Source organism: Peromyscus eremicus, chromosome 7 (genome assembly GCF_949786415.1).
Source record: "Peromyscus eremicus chromosome 7, PerEre_H2_v1, whole genome shotgun sequence".
NCBI classification, from domain to species: Eukaryota; Metazoa; Chordata; class Mammalia; order Rodentia; family Cricetidae; genus Peromyscus; species Peromyscus eremicus.
Genome location: NC_081422.1, coordinates 23,397,590 through 23,411,467, shown reverse-complemented (window position 1 = coordinate 23,411,467; position 13,878 = coordinate 23,397,590). Strand labels below are relative to the sequence as shown.

The window sequence follows — 13,878 nt, the reverse complement described above, 5'->3', positions numbered from 1 at the left end:
AACTGGATAGGAGAAAAATGCTCTTACTCTTACATAGGCACTTAACACACAGCACTCCCAATGCCTATTATGTATGGCTAAGGTTTTCTATACAGACACTAAACAATTTGTCAATGGATAGCAAACTTGATATCCTGATTCAAGTTGCTCCCAACACTCTCTGCCTGGAAATAATGCCAAATCCCACAAGACTCAGAACAGGCCCACAGGACTGGGGTTAATTGCAAGCCTCCAGTTATGACCTATGCTTTGACTGACCAGCAATAAAACATGATTCTCAGGACTCCCTCTTCAGGTTTAATTAACTGCTAAGAGTTGATCACAGAACTCAAGGGAGCACTTTAACTGTGTTAATTCACCTATTGTAAGGGATATTCTAAAGGGCTTCTCGTACACAACCAAATAGAAGATATGCACAAGGCAATGTATGTTGGAAGGGGTGTGCCACTTTCGTGTGTGTCTTCTCTGACTACCCTTCAGGAACCTCTCACTGCTTAACCATGATGCAGCTTTCTGACCCTGTCCTTTAGGACTTGTTTGTAGTCACAATTGATTGATTAGCTGGCCATCAGTGATCATGATGTTCAACATTCAGGTCCTCTCCCTTCCCCCAGAGGTCACAGTGTTGGAGATAAAAGTTTCATTCATCTAATCACACAGTTGGTTCCCCTGGCAACCAGTCCTTATCTTGAGCCCAACCAGGATCCCACCAAGAATCACCTCATTAGAACAAAAGATGCTCTCATAGCCTGGGAAATGTCAGGGGCTTAGGAGCTCAATGCTCTGCACTCCTATAACTCTGGAAATCACAGATGTCTCAGGATTTCCAAGTCAGCAACCAGAGCAAGGATCAAATATTGGAACAGAAGATTCTTCTAGAACCCCATCTACAAAAGTATTATGAGTCCTGCCTCAGAAATCCAGGGCAGAGACCAACATATGTATCTTACAATTTCACAGTATTGTACCAGGTAAATCTGTTTTCAAGAACTCAATAAGCAATTAAAAATAGATTTATCCCAAAATTTGAGCATGCTGTCCAATTAAAACAAATCCTTAAAGACATAAAGAAGAATTTAATTTTATTGGTCCTGCTGTCTGGAATTCATAAACATACAATTCCATAAGTGGGCAAGTTCATCTATAGAAGAGCTGATCAGACATATACCATGTGTTCTGATAATGTGTGAAGTTCAGTGAAAAAAAAATTCTGAATTCAGAAAAACAAAGTTTCTCCTGCTTTGACTCCATTCATAACGTGGACATTTAGTAACTTGCAAGGCCATTCGAAGTTCAAATTTCCCCAGCACCATCCATCATGTTTCTGACGTTTAAATTACACAAACCAAATCCCCAGTGGATGAGAACATTGCCATGTGGACTGTGGAGTCCTACCCTCCTCTCAACACCGCCCCTTGGAAAACAGCCTGGGCCTCCATCTTGTCTCTCATAGTTCCACTCTCATTTCCCTTCTCTCAGTCTTATCTCAGAAAAAGAAGCATGGCGTCAATGGGGCTCAGTGGGCTCCTTCACAAGGTAGTCTTCTGGTATGCCTTTAAAAGCCGGCTCTAAAGGCCCTCTCTGAGACACCTCCCGAGGAAGCCTAGCCGAGCTGTTTCTCCTTCCCCCACACTCTCATAAGACTGCTTATGAGAGGTGGGGAGACCACACCCTGGGCTGTTAACATGCTTACAGGACCAGTTTTCCAAGAAGGACCCAGAAGATGGCTTTTCCTAGCCATCTCTCTGTCCTAGACCTCCAGGATTGGGCAGACAGTAAATGCATAGCCCATTCAAGTCACATTATGACCTTGTGAAATGAGTCATTGTCTATGTTGTTGCCCAAGGAAGCAGCTTTTACCTAAACCAAATGTGACATTTATAATGGGTCACGAAAAGATTCTAATCAGTGAGCTATATCACAGAGATTATCAGTTCAGCTTTTTAAGTTATTGTTGTCAAGAACACAGCAGCAAAGAAATCAGGACAGCAGTCAGCTGAACAAAAGACAAAATATAATTCTGAATTCCAAAGGGTCCACCCTCCTTCACCAATCCTGGTTCCTTCTGGCTCACTGTGCTGCAGCTCACCTGTGTCTGGTTGTTTAGTCTCACGTAGAGTGTCTGGCATCACCTCTCACCAAATCACACTGGTACACAGGAGACAGTCTCACTGTCGGCCAAAACTGCTTGCTTTCCACTGAAAACAACCCAAAGACACCAGTCGAGAGAGTCTTCGTTCCTCTACAATTCCTAGGACCATTCCAACTTCTTGGTTATAGGAGACCATTACATAATTGATAATTAAGGCTCATTACTTAATTGGTGTCAAAATTGTACTGTCAGAACTGAGCATAGATCTATATAGCTATCTATAACTTTGCAACTTTTTTCCAAATCTTTCGGTTTGACTTTAGATATCTCCCAATAGGAACCTTATCGGAACTGTCCATCTCACACCTGATTATGCTCAAGTTACTAGAACAGACTCCGAGTCTGACTGAAGAACAGTTACTGGAACAGGTTGGCTCATGATGACCCCACACTCAATGAGAAAGCCAGTTTAGCAAAAATTCTCCTGTTATCACAGTGCAAGAATTGCTGTCTGCTCTACTCCAGGCACACTAGCACAGAGAAAAGCCCTGCTATTCTGCCTAGTTGCATTATGAAGTATGTCCCCATTTCTATACAGTATTCAACACAGAACATCTGGAAAGGTGAAGAAGTCAATGATTGGCTTCCAGGTTCTAGATAAAATAATTTTCCTGTGGAACAAATGAGAGAACCAGAAGCTTCTTGGAACCCATACACATCAGAAGTTCAAGTTTGATGATACCTTGAGAGAAGTCCACCTTTGACTGGCTGGGAGAAGACAGCTCACATCAGTTAGAAGGGTTGCTAAGATACCATGCTGTCTGTTTAAAATCAGAGCTGCGGCTCTCAGCAGAGTGATTTCTGTCCCCCAGGGGACATTTGGCTCTCTCTGTCTAGAGACATTTTTGGGCTCTCACAATGTAAGAGGTGCTACTGGCATCTGGTGGGTAGAGGCCAAGGTTGCTGCTAAATATCCTACAAGCCACAGAACAAGCGTAGCCACAAACAAGAATCCTGTGGAAGGAGGTAAGTGTACAAGGTAAAAGAACTGTAGCACAGAGATGTAAGGAGAATAAAGGGCAAGATACAAAAATCATAACAACTAGAACAGAATGTTCCTGAAGGACAGAACCAGCTTTGGACATAAGCCAGAGAGTCAATAGGCTCCAGAAAATGAGAAACAGCTTGGAAGTGTGGGTTGCATTTCTACATAAACTAACAGTGCAACAAGGGGAACAGGAACCACCTTTATGATCAGTTTAGAGGGAGTCCACTTGAGAAATCTTAAGAGACACATTAAAAACATGCTTCATTTAATCAGTGTGAGTCCAGAGAAAGGCTTCCAGAGGCCAGGATTTTGCTTTGGAGTATAAAATTAAAAATGGCTTCTCAGCCTTAAAAACTTCAGTCCCTGAAGGGCTTCCGTGGCTCAACTTTGCAGAGTGGGTGGCAGCCGTCAAACCAGAGAAGGTTGACATATGGAGTACAACATTGGTTCACACGCCTACTTATCTCGGTCAGCCCAGAAACACTGTGTCAGTCTGGGTCCTCTGAGAACCAGACATCAAAACAGGTTTGGATGTGCAAGACGTTTGTTTGGGAAAGAAACTGTGAAGGAAAGTGAAGGAGCCAGGAGGGCCAGCAGAGGGCCAGCCGTGCCAGCCTGGTGAAGGTGAGGGGAAGGCTGCTGGGAAGGTGAGTGGGAGGAAGCAGACACAACAGTGAAGTTCTGAGGCAAGCTTAAAGAGCCATCTCAGGTGCCTTCAAGTCAAAGCCATCCCCCAGAGAAGACCATATCCCTACAAGGACCTGAAGTGGTATCTCTGCCATACTCAACCACGGCTGGGGGTATCCAAAGGAAATGGTATCAGAGCTAAAAATAGCAATGGACTACAGAGGGCTGCCTATAGCTCTTGGTCAACTACACCTCAAAAGCAGGGAACTGAGAAGAATTCTCCTAACACCCAGTTCTGGAGCTGGACTTGTGGTACCTCAGGAGAAAAACTATGCTCAGGAAAGACAACCTTCTCCAGCTTTCCTTCACTCTTTTCCACGTCTTTCCATTAGCATCTTTTAATAACATTTCCTTCAATAAATTCTAACTATGAGGCGGGAGATGGTTCATCACAAGGCGCCATGCACAAGCAGGAGAACCTGAGCTTGAGTCCCCAGAAGCATGTAAAAAGCCAGGCTTGGCAGTGCCTGCTGGCAGCCCCAGTGCTAGGGGCTGGGGGTGGGAGAGTCCCAAGGGCTCGCTGGACAGCAAGTCTACACATGTGTGGGCTTCAGGTTCAGGAAGAGACCCTGCCTCAAAAATGAAAAGAGAGATAAAGAAAGATACCCAGCATGGACCTCTGGCCTCCTCATGTGCACTCACAGGTGCACATACCTGTACGTGTGTATAAACACACACACACACACACACACACACACACACACACACACACACACACACACACAAAGTTTTAAAAGAAAGCAATTCTAACTTCACCTCAGTGTGACTTTTTGACAGGATAAGGGTTGTTTCCAGCCTAGCGCAGTAAGGTAAGGCCCAGTGTGTCTAGGCTAGCTGGTACTGGGACCCAGACAAGACAGAGGGAAAGAGAGTAGGGATGCTGGAGATGCAGAACCACGAGCAGTTGAAATAAATGACCCCTGTCTTTAGCTTTTAATTCTTACAGAGACTATTTGACATTTGTTTCCCTTCGATGGTCACTGTGATGACTGAGATATTATTCTGGACGCTGGTCTGCATTCACTGATGGGTTACCCATTCTTACCACAAAGATAGTATTGTTGAAGAACAGTACAGCTGCTACAAAATGGGGCCTGCCACAGCAACCATAGTGTCCCAATACACAGAGTGATTTGTAGCCAGAGAATGATCTCTACAGTCGGTCCCAGAGGAACACAGTCAGGTTTGAGCCATTGTTAACCCTTTGACCTATAACAAAACTCTTTTTGAACATGAGAAAGAGGTTGGGGATGGTATGTGTGTTTGATATGGGTGTGGCATATGTGGCATTTGGATATACATGGGTGTGTGGGAGAGTGGAGTCTGTGCCTATTCATGGATAGGTGGTATGTATATGTAGCTGGGTGGAGTCATGACTGTGTGTGAGTCATACACAAAGGTATATTTATATGTGGAGAGCATACATGTCTAAGTATATGGAATGTGTGGGTGAGTAAAACATATAAATGTACGCATGCACATGTGTATGGGTGTGTGGTAGGGTATGTGTGTATGGATGGGAGGGCAGGATGAGTAGATGGTGTGAATGGGTTGGCTGGGTGGATAGTAAGGTATATGGTATTTGTATGAGTGCACGTGTGTGTATGAATAGATGGGTAATGCATAAATGTGTATGTATACATATAAGGGTAGATAATGTGTTTGTGAGTGTGCACAAGTGTGTAGTTGGGTAGGTGGTATGTGAATGGTTGTAAAAGGAGAATGGGTGGGTGGTGTCAGATCAGGTGTAACAGATATGTGGGTTGATAGGTAGTAGGTGCATGGGCATGTGTGCACAGGTGGGTGGGAGGAGGCATGCAGGTGGGAGGCTTGCACAGGAATATGGCCCTGAAAGTGATGTCAATAGGAACCTGTCATTCCACCTCAAGATAGGCGGACTCTGGTTTCTGGTGCTGTTAGGGCTCAATTCTAGGTGGCTGATTCTCCAGTTCCATCTCACTCCCTGCAGCCCTCCTGCTGGGTGGCCTTGATCCTTCCTAGTACAGGTTAAATATACTTAATCCCCAAACCCAAAATCTGAAATGCTCCAAATTCCAAAACTTTTTGAGTGCCAACATGGCACTTCAAGTGACATCCCACACCTAGCCTCATATGACAGGCCTCGGTCAAAATTCAGGTGCACTCAACATGTTGCATAAAGCTACCTGCAAACTATGTATTGAAACATAAACCATGCATGTTTAGGTTTTTTTTCTACCTTCATGATCTTATAACATGCATGCAAATATTTCAAAATCAAAATCTGAAACATTTCTGGTCCAAAGAAAGCATGTTGGATAATGTAGATGTAATTCTAAACAGTCTTATTAAATAAGAAACACAGAGCCACATGCAGAGTTAAAAGCCCAGAGATCAGAGCAGTAGCCAAGAGCTAAGACCACCTTATCTTACCACACCCTGCCGTCCTTCCCCTGAGAGAGAGACCTTCTTCCTGTGTCCTGTCTTTTTATTGCCTTTCTGTTCTGCCTTCTCATTGGCTCTAAACCCAGCCACATGATTTCCTCATCACTGCCTGTCTATACAGACCTCCAGGTCTCTATGGTTGCTACTGGGATTAAAAGTTCAGGTCACCTTGCTTTGGATGTGTCCTTGACCACAGAGACTCTGCCTGCCATGTGATCGGATTAAGGGCGTGTGCTACCACCACCTGACTCCCGCTTATGGCTCGCTGTGAGGTCTGATCTCCAGGCAACTTTATTAACATACAAATAAAATCACATTTTAGCACAAATAAAGTACCACAAATAAAGTAGGGTAAGGAATCCTGAACCAGTCTTTGGCTTTAAGACGTCTCTCACTCCTGCCATCTTTGTGCTCTCAGAACAGCCTCTGCCTTCACGCTGACTCTTCAGACAACCGCTAAATATTCAGTGCACTACAAAGGAGTCTGTGGGGAATCTGAAAATGTAATCGAGGTATTTCTTATGTATTAACTTACTTGAACAAAATAAAGTCAATTGCAGGCCTCAACGAGAGGTCTACTGCTGGCGAAGCGCGCCCTGAACTGGCACCTGGGAATACCAATAAGAAGGCAGGGTAACAGGAAGTGCTTTCTCTGCACTGGAAAAAACGAGCATGGCCCATCTCTTCCTACTTCTCACCACACACATACACAAAAAAAGATGAATAGAGCAACAGAGCATATAAGATGTTTTTATGGAAGACAGGGGAGGTTATAACGTGCTGCCTTCGATTTTTCCAGCCTTCCTTCTTCCAAACTCTCCTCCATTGCTTCTACACTTGAAGGAAAACATAAGATAGGACTATGTTACTGAAATGTTCTTGCTTTCTCAGACACATAGACCTCAGTGGTGCTTCTAGAAGACTAATGGGGTGGAAATGTCAGCTCTTTCTCTATAACCCTAATCTGCAAGCAGACGTATCTTCCAGAAAACATAACTTCAATCAACCAAGCTCAACAATGTATGATGGGGCTCTAAAACAACCACTGAGTCGATAAGGCTTGACCACATCCACAGTTTGTAATGCATGATATGGGGACTGTATGCTGGAGACTGAGCAGTTGGAAACCAAGCTGGAAAGTATAGCTGATAGTTGATTTTCTCTCAGAAAAGCCAGGCCAGGAGACATTTCCATTCCAAAGAGGAGGTACAACAGGTGCACATCTGATTGTAGACAGTACTAGGTTAAGTTTGTGGTTAAGGCACATGAGCTCTTCTCCAACTATCCAGACTGTGGCCAAGGCCTGCAGAACACTGATGCCCACCAGACAGTGCTATGACATAGAGAATTACTTAGTGCAGTATGTCAGGGAATCTCAAGGATCCTTTTGAGAACTGTAGGCCAGCCAAAACTACCAATCAACATGTTAGATTGGGGCAGGGTGCAAGGCAGATGCACAGGCCCATAAATTACCCTTTTTCTGTTCATACATGAGTTATTCTCATTATGGACCATTCATAGGATAGAAGAGGTCATGAAGCCCCGAGATGCTTTATGGTTTTCTGTGGCTTGAACAAACCCTAGGATTCACCAATCAGCTTGTATGAGGTGGAATGGATCAGCACCATAGCATATGTTCAGGACAGCCAAAATGTTTCAAACTTTCGAAAAGACTCCTATGCCTCCATGGTCCCCTCTTTGGAATTCTTCTTTCAGTAAGGATAATGAGCAGGGCCGGGAACTTAGACAGCTGCAGGGCAGGTCTAGCTTGACATTAGGCTGTGAGTCAGAGCCCCTTTCTACCCAAGCCAGGCCTCTCTCATTACAACACACATGGAGAAGTCCCTGGGCTTTGGCAAGGTCCACATAGTTCACCTGGGAAAACAGAAAATACTTTACAGTGGTCTCCATGGGAACAGAAGCAAACAGAACCAATCTCAGGCCTGCAGAGCTCCCTCACCATGCTGCCTGCTTCAGAGCCAGAATATGTGCCACCCTGACAACCACACTCACCACAGCCAGAGAAAATCATGGAAAGAGAAAAGGATCCCCAGGCAATGTTGACCTATCCAAGACACACAAGACTTGGCTACAAGTAACTCAGAGAGCTGGGACTTCTCTGGGTACCTCTGAGATCACCCAGTTATTTTATGCAGAGGGATCAGCATCTTGGAGAAGTTAAAGCCCTTACCTATGGCCACTGGCTTTATAAGTAAAGTCAAAGGCCAAGCCAGCACTCACTGAATCAGTGATCCCATGAGATGGCCACAGAAGGGCTAACCAACCATCTGCTTTAAATATAGACTATGTATGTGAAAGACGGAAAGAAACAGTTGTCTGGGTCACCAGAAGCAATTGGCCACATCCTTCAAATAGCATGAGTTTAAGCTGATATCAGTTGTCAGTGCCCATGTTCTTCCAAGATTCCATGGGGCCATCAGGAAAAGATGCAGAATCTCAATAGCCCAGTAGTAGTTTTCATCATCCTTTTCCGTCTGGACTTCACCCAAAGAGGCATCCAATCTCAGTGCCAAGTAAGACTGGGAACTATCCTCTCCATGGGATAAAGCCAGGGACTCCTAAGGAAACCCCAGCTTCTCTTGGAGCCTGCAAGCTAATGGGCTATTTCCATCTGCCATGCTCTCTCTTCCAGCATTCCCCTCCTCTCATTGAAGAATACAGGAAATCCCTTGGCACTGGTCTGTTCAGAAGAACTGAGTTGGCTTGTTCTGAGTAGCCTCAGGCTTCCTTAAGCCTGTCATTGTAGAAATGGGAATGCCCCCAGGTGGTTTGACTCACCACTGCCATGTCTCCTCTTACCATCTGATCCTTTCTGGCATGCTTCTGAGTTTGAACTCTTGTTTCTCTTTCTGAATTTATTGACAACTCCTTGCAGCTATTGTCTTCACTGTGCCCGTTTCTGCTTTGCTGATTGTTAAGCAGAGGTGATGGGAGTGTAAAGGGAGAAGACTGGCTCTTTTCACTTGCTCAGCTATAGAACAGGTATGATACATGTGCATGTGATGGGTACATACATGTAAGTCCACCATGAATCAGTATGGAGGCCACAAGATTCCCAGTATGGATTTTCTCTTGGCTTATTACAGTTCTGAGGCCAAACAGATATTTGAAAAAGAGATGTTTTGATGGCATAGTAATGATAAAATCTAGCACCTGTCACAGTGTGTAGACCAAAGAGGTTGTGATTTGTGTCAGCTTGACACAAATCTGACTTTTTTTTTTTCATTATACTACCCTAAGCATGTCCTTCCTTATATTGAAGAACCACGTATCTCTAAAAGTCTCCCAGTTCAGTTGCAAAGGTCATTATTCTACACGGCTTCTGTTTTTGCTTTGTGCCCCCAGACTCTAATCCTTAGGTTTTTTCCATTGAGTTACCTTGTCCCACAATGTTTCTTCTGTGCACTAATGTGAGTGAGAGTGAGGAACAGAATAGTAGCTGTGGTTACCGGACTGTTTTTCAACAAAACATCTGATTCAGAGGTAAATCTTAGCTACCTTCTTTATGATCACAGAGGAATTACTCCAGGCCTGTGTTCCAGAGGGACTTCAGTCCCTATCTGAATGTGACTTGACAGAAGATTCCCAGACCACTTTTGCCTCATTGGGGGATAGACTAAACAGTCTCCAGTGTCCCTTTGCAAGGACCTATGATCCTTAAAACATGTTTATAGGAAGCCATAGATACCAAGCTCTGCTCTAAAGGTCCTTGGCATGGGTAGCTTAGGAAGAAGGTTATACATATTCTGATATCATCATATTGATGACATATAGTTAGAGTGTCCACAGTCAAAGAATCAAAGCTCCTCTAATCACAGCCTGGATTTTTCCAGAGGAAAAGCTCATGTAGAATATAGCAGATAAAACAACTAGAATTCTGCCATCTCTTAAATATATTCAGTTCAGTGTGCCACTGGACTTGGTGGGCATGTGTTAAGGGCTGAATACTAAAAGCCACCTATTCCTGTTCCATGGCTAGAATGTATATATATATATATATATATATATATATATATACACAGAGAGAGAGAGAGAGAGAGAGAGAGAGAGAGAGAGAGTTCATAGCAGGGTGCTAACAGTAGACCTTACAGGTTCCAAGGGCTATGGTGCTGACTCTGTGTTTCTTGGTAGAATCAGACTCCGCAGCCTCTATAAGTCACCCACAAGATTCCTTTAAAGACTGGCAGGTTCATTTCTGCCTCTATTTTCTAATCATCTCTTCCAGAGGACTAAGACATGGTTTCTTCCATCTGAGCTGTGTCAATAACCTCCCAACTGCAATGTTCATCTTCAATCCGTTCTACAAGCTTCTACAAGAATGAGACTCAAAGATATAAATCATGGTCCATACGCCATCTCATGAATCATGTCAATCGTGGTCCATCAATTTTAGAATAATAACCAAAATGCCTTTCCGAGGCTATTTTTGTTTACTGACCCCTATACACCAAGTCTGGCAGCCTCATCTTGTGCCACACTTTCTTCGTCTATGCTCTACTCAAGTAGGGGAATGAGACCTTAGGTTTCTTGCTGAGGTCCTGTAAGGAACAGAAGACTAAACAGGCCACTTTGTGTTTAGAAAACATGGTGCCGTACAGATATCCAGCATCCAATATGGCTAAGGTTGGACATCTGGGGGGAGTAATGTATCAGCAACAAAATGGCTGACATTGATTGTCCAGGGAATCTAGAAGTAAACAGTGATGTAATCTGTTATGTAACTATTTCTGGCAAGACGCCGCCTGTATGTGGGTTTTATATAAGTGTGGCTCCGAGATGAGAAGTTTTGGCCTTTGCCTCTGTCTTCACCAGTCTTTCTGTTTGTATCTGCGTATAGATCTGAGTGTCTACTTCCTTGCAGCCTGTGTGTTGGTCTGCCCATGTGCCTATGCCAGCCTGTGTGTAGCCCTTGTGTGCCAGCATATACCCGCCTCAAAGCCTGTGCATTGATGAATAAAGAAAGTCTTTTCTTCCCACGACTCCTCAAAAATCTCTTCAACGTCTTGGCCTCCCTTGGCCTGCCTCCTCTCCTGGCATCAGAGCTTGGACCTCACAGGTACCCTATTTATGCTATCTATGCTGCCTGTCTTAATTACCATTATATTTCCATGAAGATACACCATGACCAAGGTAGCATATAAGACACAGTATTTAACTGGGCTTGCTTACAGTTTCAGATGGTTAGTCAGTGACCATCACAATAGGAATCACGGCAGCCAAGCAGGCACTCGAGCAGTAGCTGAGAGCTAACATTTGATCCACACGCATACAATAGAACGAGAGCAAGATTGGACCTGGCATTGACTTTTGAAGCCTTAAAGCCCACCCTCAGTGACATGCCTCCTCCAGTGAGGCCACACCTCCTAATCCTTCTTAAGCAGTCTACTTACTAATTGGGATCCAAACATTCAAATATGAGCCTATGAGAGCCATTCTCATTCAAACCACCACACTGCCCCTCCCCTTCCCTGTGCCTTAGAACATTTCTGCTCCTCACCCTTCCAGGTGTTTCCTCAGTTGTCACTGTCACAAAGCTTGCTGGCAAGATCAGCCCTCCTTATAGGCAGTCCTGGAAGCACATCATCCATCCTTATCTTGTTCTGAGTTGTGCTTTCACAATCATATAAGTGTTGGTTTGATGCATGTGTGTCTCTTGCTCCATGCATGCTTTCCAAGCACTGTAACCACTCAGCTGCACACCCAGGCCAGACCAATCATAACTGTTTTAGTTTAAACATTTCTCCCATAGTAATCACCCCTTAAATAACATAGTTGAGAAATGAATGTGCTGGGCACTGTGAAGCATTTGCAGATTAATAAGACAAGTTCTCTGTCATCCATAGCCCAACAGCCATGACATAACAGCACTGGGACAGACTACACTATGGAAATGGCTAGGTACAAAAGTGATGTCACCTTATAACTCTTCTATCTGGCTGAGCCCAGTTTATTTTTCCCATGGGAATGACAACCTGTTCAAGTGTCACTTGGTCAAGTTTAGCTCACCCCTGTGCCATCTGCATGTTCCTATCCTTAGTACGACATTTTACTTCTTGTGAGTGATAAAAGTCCTTCTTGTGTCACAATAGTTCTCAGTTATTGGCAGAGGGGCATGACTCTAAATTTCAAACAGACACTCTGTTTGAACATGCTGAGTCATTTCAGTTTGTATGAGGCCAATAGCCACTTTAGGGCCACATCCGTGTTTACAGAATGTCTCATACTCTCAGGTGTGTCTACTGGGATGTGAGTTTTACAAATTTGCAGTTCCAGTGCTGAGCCATGATTATGTCTGGTTGGCAGATCACAGCTAGTGTTGACTGATGTTTGTGAACCCTAGAATGAAACTTATACCTAAGCATTCTCTATGCATTGCCATCTCCTACTAGCAAAACCATTCTCAAGTTGTATGCTCACTCTCAAAATGAGTGAGCTGTTGACCAGTACAACCCAGGGCCACAGACATTTTTGAGAATTCAGGGGGATAGATCAAAAGGATATGCAGACTAGGCTGACACATAATACTGGTATAAATTTGACTGTAGACTCATTCACTGTCCATTTATTCACTTGCTCACTCACCCACTCAATGAATACTCTGAGTACTTATTCTCTGCCACTATGGTAGGTACTGAGGATATGCCAGAAAACAGAATGTAAGGACTGAGGATATGCTGGAGAACAGAATGGCACAGCTTCATGGACTGCAGTATATGGAAGAAAAACGGGCATAAAATCAATACATAAACTCACGGTGTTGCAGAAAGAAACCTGGCACTAAAGACTTGCATAGTAAATAAGGTCTAGTCTACCTTAAAGCATGAAGAAGGTTCTACAGAGCAGGTAATGTTTTTACGAAGTTCTGAAGGAAAAAAAGATGCTTCATGGAAAAAAATACAGGAAGACCAGAATTTTTATGGTTGAGTGAAGCCTTTGAGAAAGGAGGAAAAAAAAAAAAAAGAAGCCTTTTCTGAAGAACTAAGATTGACCAGAGTGACCAAAGCCAAGGGCTGGAGGAGGAGGAGGGTACAGGGCCAGATCGCAGCCTTGTGGACTTTGTCCAATTTTGAGTTGTTTTTAAAGTCAATGGGAAGTCCGCACAATCTGGTGATATTACACACAGTCTTTTGCTAAGCAACAAATGAGAGTAAAGATAAGTCATAAAGCATATGACAATTGTTCTCCTTACCGAATCCATTAACAAACTCCCAGGTGCAGTAAAACAGCATTATAAATTTGAAAAAAACAAAACCAAAAACAACAAAACAAACCATGAGTTCAAAAATGGCCACTCAGACCATTCCAGAGTATCTGTCCCTTGAAATGCCCAATGTTCTGTTTTTCTAGACCTTGGACTTCAGTGTTCAATCCAAGTGTCACTTACCATTTCCTAGGAACATGCAAACAGCCATTCCAATCAATGGCCTGTGCCCTGATGCATCGATTCATTTTGGCCTTTCCAGGGGTCTCTCAGCATACTGTCCCTGCTGGTTAAAGGCAATGTGCTGCCTCATAATGATCATGCTTTACACTTAGCCAGCACATTGCCCAGGGGTGTCTCCTAGCATTTTGCAAACACTTAATTAAGTTAGTTTAGTGGCTGCAG

At 43.8% G+C, this 13,878-nt stretch overlaps 1 long non-coding RNA gene across 2 annotated transcripts; it reads left to right on the top strand.

The window, feature by feature from the left end:
* The first annotated feature begins 8,204 nt into the window (after window positions 1–8,204).
* On the top strand, window positions 8,205–13,009 carry LOC131914135 (uncharacterized). 2 transcript variants are annotated; one of them, XR_009380077.1, is made up of 3 exons: window positions 8,205–8,785; window positions 11,110–11,328; window positions 12,901–13,009. It is a non-coding gene; the product is annotated as an uncharacterized LOC131914135 (long non-coding RNA). The 2 variants fall into 2 exon arrangements; XR_009380078.1 differs by having other exon boundaries at window positions 8,205–9,254.
* The last annotated feature ends 869 nt before the right edge of the window (window positions 13,010–13,878 follow it).